The following is a 7,260-nucleotide window of genomic DNA, read 5'->3' as shown; positions in this document are numbered from 1 at the left end:
ACTACTATAAACATCTGGGTGCATGTTTCCCTTCGAATCAGTATTTTTGTATCCTTTGGGTAAATACTTAGTAGTGCAATTGCTGGATCCTAAGGTAGTTCTATTTTTAACTTTTTAAGGAACCTCCAAACTGCTTTCCAGTGTGGCTGCAGCAGTTCGCATCCCACCAATAGTGTAAGATGGTTCCCTGTTCTCCACATCCTCACCAGCACCTTTTGTTTCTGGTGTTGTTAATTTTAGCCATTCTAACTGGCATAAGGTGATAGACCATTGTAGTTTTGATTTGCGTTTCCCTGGTGATGAGTAGTGTTGAGCATCTTTTCATGTGTCTGTTAGTCATCTGTATGTCTTATTTGGAAAAATGTCTATTCATGTCTTCTGCCCATTTTTAACTGGATTATTTGTTTTTTGGGTGTTCAGTTGTATAATTTCTTTATAGATTTTGGATACTAACCCTTTATCAGATATCATTTGCAAATATCTTCTTCCATTTTATAGGTTGCCTTTTAGTTTTGTTGATTGTTTCCTTCGCTGTACAAAAGCTTTTTATCTTTTTTTTTTAAATTCAATTAGCCAACTTATAGTACACCTTTAGTGTCAGATGTAGTGTTCAATAATTTATCAGTTGCATATAACACCCAGTGCTCATCACATCACATGCCCTCCTTAACTTGATGAAGTCCCAATAGTGTATTTTTGCTTTTGTTTCCCTTGCCTCAGAAGATGTATCTAGAAAGAAATTGCTATAGCCAATGTCAAAGAGGTTACTGCCTGTGCTGTCCTCTAGGATTTTAATGGTTTCAGGTCTCACACTTAGATTTTTAACCCATTTTGAATTTATTTTTGTGTATGGTGTAAGAAAGTGGTCCAGTTTCATTCTTTTGCATGTGGCTGTCCAGTTTTCCCAACACCACTTGTTGAAGAGATTGTATTTTTTCCATGGATATTCTTTCCTGCTTTGTCAAAGATTAGTTGACCATAGAGTTGTGGGTCCATTTCTGGGTTCTCTATTATGTTCTATTGATTTATGTGTCTGTTTTTGTGCCAGTACCATACTGTCTTGATGACTACAGCTTTGTAATATAGCTTGAAGTCTGGAAACATGATGCCTCCAGCTTTGCTTTGCTTTTTCAGGATTGCTTTGGCTATTCAGGGTCTTTTGTGGTTCCATACATATTTTAGGATTGTTTGTTCTAGCTGTGTGAAAAATGCTCGTGGTATTTTGATAAGGATTGCATTAAATCTGTAGATTGCTTTAGGTAGTATAGATATTTTAACAATGTTTGTTCTTCCAATCCATGAGCATGGAATGTTTTTCCATTTCTTTGTGTCCTCTTCAATTTCTTTTGTAAGTGTTCTATAGTTTTCAGAATACAGATCTTTTACCTCTTTGGTTAGATTTATTCCTAGGTATCTTATGTTTTTTGGTGCAATTGTAAATGGGATCAATTCCTTGATTTCTCTTTCTGCTGCTCCATTATTTGTTTATAGAAATGCAACAGATTTCTGTATGTTGATTTTGTATCCTGTGACTTTACTGAATTTGTGTATCAGTTCTAGCAACTATTTGGTGGAGTCTTTCAGGTTTTCTATATAGAGTATGATGTCATCTGCAAATAGTGAAAGTTTGACTTCTTCCTTGCCAATTTGGATGCCTTTTATTTCTTTTTGTTGTCTGATTGCTGAGACTAAGACTTCCAGTACTATGATAACTAATAATGGTTAGTTAGTGCACATCCCTGTCTTGTTCCTGACTGTAGAAGGAAAGCTCTCAGTTTTTCCCCACTGAGGATGATATCAGCTGTGGGTTTTTCATATATGGCCTTTATGATGTCAAAGTATGTTCCCTCTAATTGTACTTTGTTGAAGTTTTTTTTATCATGAATGGATATTGTACTTTGTCAAATGCTTTTTCTGCATCTATTGAAAAGATCATATTTCTTTTATTAATGTGGTATATCACATTGATTGATTTGCAAATATTGAACCACCCTTGCAGCCCAGGAATAAATCCCACTTGATCATGGTGAATGATTCTTTAACTGTACTGTTGGATTCAATTTGCTAGTATTTTGTTGAGAATTTTTACATCCATTTTCTTCAGGGATATTGGCCTATAGATCTTTTTTTTCAGTGTGATCTTTGTCTTGTTTTGGAATCAGAGTAATGCTGGCCTAATAGAATGAATTTGGAAGTTTTCCTTCCATTTCTTTTTTTTTTTTTTTGAATAGTTTGAGAAAAATAGGTATTAACTCTTCTTTAAATGTTTGGTAGAGGGCGCCTGGGTGGCTCAGTCAGTTAAGCGTCTGCCTTCAGCTCAGGTCATGATCCCAGGGTCCTGGGATCGAGTCCCACACTGGGCTGGGAGTCTGCTTCTCCCTCTGCCCCTCTCACCCACTCATGCTCTCTTTCTCTCTCTCTCTCGCTCTCTAAAAAATAAATAAATAAATTTTTTAAAAAAATAAATGGTTGGTAGAATTCACCTGTGAAGACATCTGTCCTTGGACCTTTGTTTGTTGGAAGTTTTTTTGATTACTGATTCAGTTTCTTTGCTGGGTTTTGGTCTGTTCAAATTTTCTATTTCTTCCTGTTTCAGTTTTTGTAGTTTATTTCTAGGAATTTATCCATTTCTTCCAGGTTGCCCAGTTTGTTGGCATATAATTTTTCACAATATTCTCTTATAATTGTTTATATTTTTGTGGCATTAGTTTTTATTTCTCCTCTTTCATTTGTGATTTTATTTATTTGGGTCCTTTGTTCTTTTTGATAGGTCTGGTTATTTTTTATTATTTTTTTTCCAAAGAACCAACTCCTGGTTTCATTGATCTGTTCTACTGTTTTTAGTTTCTATATAATTTATTTCTGCTCTAATCTTTATTATTTCCCTTCTTCTGCTCCTTTAGGCTTCATTTGTTCTCTTTTTCTAGCTCCCTAGGTGTAAGATTAGGTTGTTTATTGGATTTTTCTTGCTTCTTGAAGTAGGCCTGTATTGCTATATACTTCCCTCTTAGGACCGCTTTTGCTGCATCCCAAAGGTTTTGACCATCGTGTTTTCAAAAATATGGAATGCTTCACAAATTTGCATGTCATCTTTGCACAGGGACCATGCTAATCTTCTCTGTATTGTTCCAATCTTAGTATATGTGCTGCCGAAGGAAGCACTTAATAAAAAATTTTAAAAAGCAAAAAAAGGAAAGGAGACTATATTTAAGAATGGCTGTACATTTACATTAAAATTGAGAAGATAGTGCAGAGTTCCCATGTATCCCCTCACATGGTTTCTCCTATTATCAACAGCTTATGTTATCATGGTGCGTTCACTGTAATTAATGAACCAATATTAATACTCTATTTTTAACTAAAGTACATAGCTTATTCAAATTTCCTTGGTTTTTACCTGATGTATTGCTGCTCCAGAACCCCATCCAGGATTCTACATTACGTTTATTGTTGTGTCTCCTTAGGCTTCTCTTGGCAGTGAAAATTCCTCAGACTTTTCCTATTGATGGTGACCTTAGCAGTTTTAAAGCATATTGGTCAAGTGTTTTGTAGAATATCCTTCTATTGGAATTTTTATAATTTTTAAACCATGATTAAACTAGCATTATGGCTTTTCTTTTTTGAGGTAACAACATAGGTAAGTTGCCATTTTCATCACTTTGTATAAAGATAAATACTCTCAACAGGACTTATCACTATTGATACTGACATTGATCACTTAGCTGAGGTAGATTTTGCCAAACTCCTTCACTGGAAAATTGCCCTTTGTCCCTAGCCCCCCTAATATACTGTATTTTGGAAAAGGAATTCACTTCACTCAGCAGGCTATACTTAAGGTGTAGGGATTTATGCTCTCCTTCTTTTAGTGCAAAGTATCTATACAAGTCATTTAGAATTTTTATGCAAGAAAAATTATGTTCTCTTTTAGTTCATTGAGCATCCTTATGACATGTTTTGAATTCTTTGTCCGGTAACTCCTCATATTTCTCCATTTCTTTAGTGTGAATTCCTGGAGATTTATTTTGTTCCTTCAACTTGGCCATACTTCCCTGTTTCTTTGTATGTCTTGTTATCTTTTGTTGGGACTTGAGCATTTGAAAAAACAGCCACTTCACCTAGTCTTTACAGCCTAGCTTTGTATAAGGATGACCTTCACCAATAAGCCTACCCTGAGATTCTGGAGGCCTCTCAAGCCTTTTCTGGAGGTGCATCTTTTCTGGGTTGGTATGCATAATCTCATATTTGAAGAGGTTTCCCTGTTTCTACTCAGAAACTTACCCTGATGTCTGTTTGTAGTCCTAGAGTTTTGCTGGTGTTGTAACAAGCTGTAGCACATGAGCTCTACCTAGTGTCTCTCCTTAGTACTGTAGATTATTTGGCGTTAGACCATAAAGTGATCTTTGTTCTCAGCAGCCCTCAACCTGGTGCCAATTCCTGTCAGTGTTTTGACTCATGTAAGAGAACCCCAGTCCCTAATGCAAACCCCGTGAAAAGTCAGAATGTTTGTTGTGCATTCCACTCTTCTCTTTCCCTCCCTGGAAGGAAGCCAGGGGTTGGAAGTTTTCTCATTACCACACTGTGCTGTACCAGAAGTGGGAGCTTTGGTGAGTAACTACCACCAATTTTCTATCTTCAGTGTGGTTCTTCTTAGGCATGTGCTGGCCTATAGTTCAGGAACTTCTTAACTGGTTTTCATGAAAGCAGTCGGTCTGGGCAATGTTATGTTCATGTTTCTGCAGGATAAGGAGGATCTGGGGCTTTCTGTTCTGCCATCTTGGTGACAATATTCCACTAACATCCTTTTAATACAGATTTGGAGATATTTATTAGGATTTCGCTGAATTTCTAGATTATTTTGAGGAGAATGTATAACTTCATAAGATTTTCCTCATGTCATCCATCAGGTATTCATAGTTTATTCATAATGCTTAAACAGTAATAATTACGACCTTGAAAATTGTGAAACTGCCCTCTCATTTCTTAAAGAAATGGAAAAGTTTAGACTTTCCCCTTACATTCTAAATATAAATCTGTGAACAAATACAAGTAACTATTCCAGCTAACAAGTTTTTCACAATAAGAGCTCAATTTTGCTATCCTTTAATTAAAAATAAACCATTGCAGAGAATTTCAGTTCTGCCAAAGTGAAGTTGCCCCACTCCACCCAGGACCTACCCATAAAAGAAAAAACTTTCTGGACATAACACAACAAAAAAGCATAGGAAGACTCTGAAAGAAATTTTAAAAGGGCAGACTACAAAGGTGCTTCTAGACTTGAGGAACAACACAGTAGTAAGTTCCCTGGGTTTCCTTGTTGCCTTTAATATATCCTGGACAGGGCATTTCATAAGGCTTGAAAACAGACCCACCAAAAGGCAGATAAAAAAAAATTCCAAAAAAACCTGTTCTCCTTAGTGAAATGACTGCAGAAAGAGTGACTTAATAATAGAAAACATTTTGGGGGGCAATATCTGCCCTATTCCAGCCAAACACCAATGGTAAAACAGTACCCCTCCCACCATGGTTTCAGTAAATCAGAGTAAGTCTGTAGGTCCCATCCTGCCCTTGCCCCACAGAAGGAGGCGTCAGCACTCAAATTTCCCCACCTGCCTCTGGCAGTATCAGAGGGGCACAGCAGGGAGCTAATCTTCCATTCCCCATCTGAAACTGGCAGTGCTCTGGTTCCCCAGCAATGGTAGTATTAGCAGGTTCCAGCAGCCATTTAATTCTCTACCCCACACAACATCAGTGAGACTGAACAACGTGATACAAGTTGGAGCCATTTGGCAATCCACTTTACCCCCAGTAGGAAGCTGAGCCTTCCCCCTTAATCCTGCAGTCTCATCCAGCATCAGCAAGACTACATAAGGGAAAGTAACATGAGGTGGAGCTAGTCATTATTCTGCCCATCCTCTACCAATATCAGTTTGGAAGTGTTGCCTCTTTTTAAATTTTTTAGAAGCATTTAAGAAAGATTGGTGTTAATTATCCTTTAACGGTTCGGGATAATTCACCAATGAAGCTATATGATCCTGGTTTTTCTTTGTTTTTAATTACTGAATCAGTCTCCTTACTCATTGTTGCTCTCTTCACATTTTCTATTTATTCATGATTCAGTCTTGATAGGTTGTGTGTTCCTATGCTTGTATCCATTTCTAATAGATTATCCAATTTGTTGGCATTTAATTATTCAAAATAACCTCTCATAATCCTTTTTATTTCTGTGGCATCAGTTGTTATGTCCTCTTTTGCGTTTCTGATCTTATTTGAGTCTTTGCTCTTGTTTTCTTAGTCAAACTAAGGGTTTGTCACTTTTGTTTATCATTCCAAAAAACTAATTCAGTTTTGTTAATTTTTTCTATTGTTTTATATTTTCTATTTCATTTAGTTCTGCTCTGATCTTTATTATTTATTTTCTCCTGATTACTTTGGGCTTCGTTCTTATTTTTCTAGTTCCTTGAAGTGTGAAATGGGGTTGCTTATTTAGGAGCTTTTCCCTTTTTTTAATGTAGGGGATCACTCTAAAATTCCCTCTTAGTATTGCTTTTACCGCATCTCAGAAATTTTGCTCTGAGTGAAAAGGCAACTTAAAGAATGTGAGATATTTACAAACCATATATCTGATAAAAGCTTAATATCCAAAATATATAGAGAAGTCCTACAACTCAACAGCAAAACAAAACAAAAAATATATATAGTAGTTCCCCCTTACCTTCAGTTTCACCTTCAGTTACCTGTAATCAACTGCTATCCAGAAGCAGATGATCCTCCTTCTGACATATTGTCAGAAGGTCAACAGTAGCCTAATACTACATCACAAGGCCTACATCATTCACCTCACTTTATCTTGTCACATAGGCATTTTATCATCTCACATCATCACAAGAAGATATTTTATGAAAGAGTACATTCCCATCACATTTATTACAGTATATTGGTATAATTGTTCTATTTTATTATTAGTTGTTAATCTCTTACCATGCTTAATCTATAAATTAAACCTTATAATAGGTATGTATGTATAGGAAAAACATAGTATATATAGGGTTCAGTACTATCTGAATTTCCAAATATCCACTGGGGTCTTGGAATGTATAAGGGGAGATACTGTAACACAATTTAGAAATGGAAAAAGGACTTAAATAGACATCTCTTTAAAGAAGACATTCGAATGATCAACAGGTATATGAAAAAAGGTGCTCACCATCACTAATCATGAGGGAAATGTAAATCAAAACCACAATTAAATATCATCTTACT

The 7,260-nt window shown here is 36.0% G+C and overlaps 1 non-coding gene across 1 annotated transcript; it reads right to left on the bottom strand.

Moving 5' to 3' along the window:
- Positions 1–3,055: 3,055 nt before the first annotated feature.
- On the bottom strand, positions 3,056–3,162 carry LOC113931594. Its single transcript, XR_003522761.1, has one exon. It is a non-coding gene; the product is annotated as a U6 spliceosomal RNA (small nuclear RNA).
- Positions 3,163–7,260: the final 4,098 nt, after the last annotated feature.

The sequence above is a fragment of the Zalophus californianus genome, chromosome X (assembly GCF_009762305.2).
Source record: "Zalophus californianus isolate mZalCal1 chromosome X, mZalCal1.pri.v2, whole genome shotgun sequence".
NCBI lineage: Eukaryota > Metazoa > Chordata > Mammalia > Carnivora > Otariidae > Zalophus > Zalophus californianus.
Note: the sequence above shows the minus strand (reverse complement) of the source record. Positions and strands in the feature narration are given on the sequence as shown.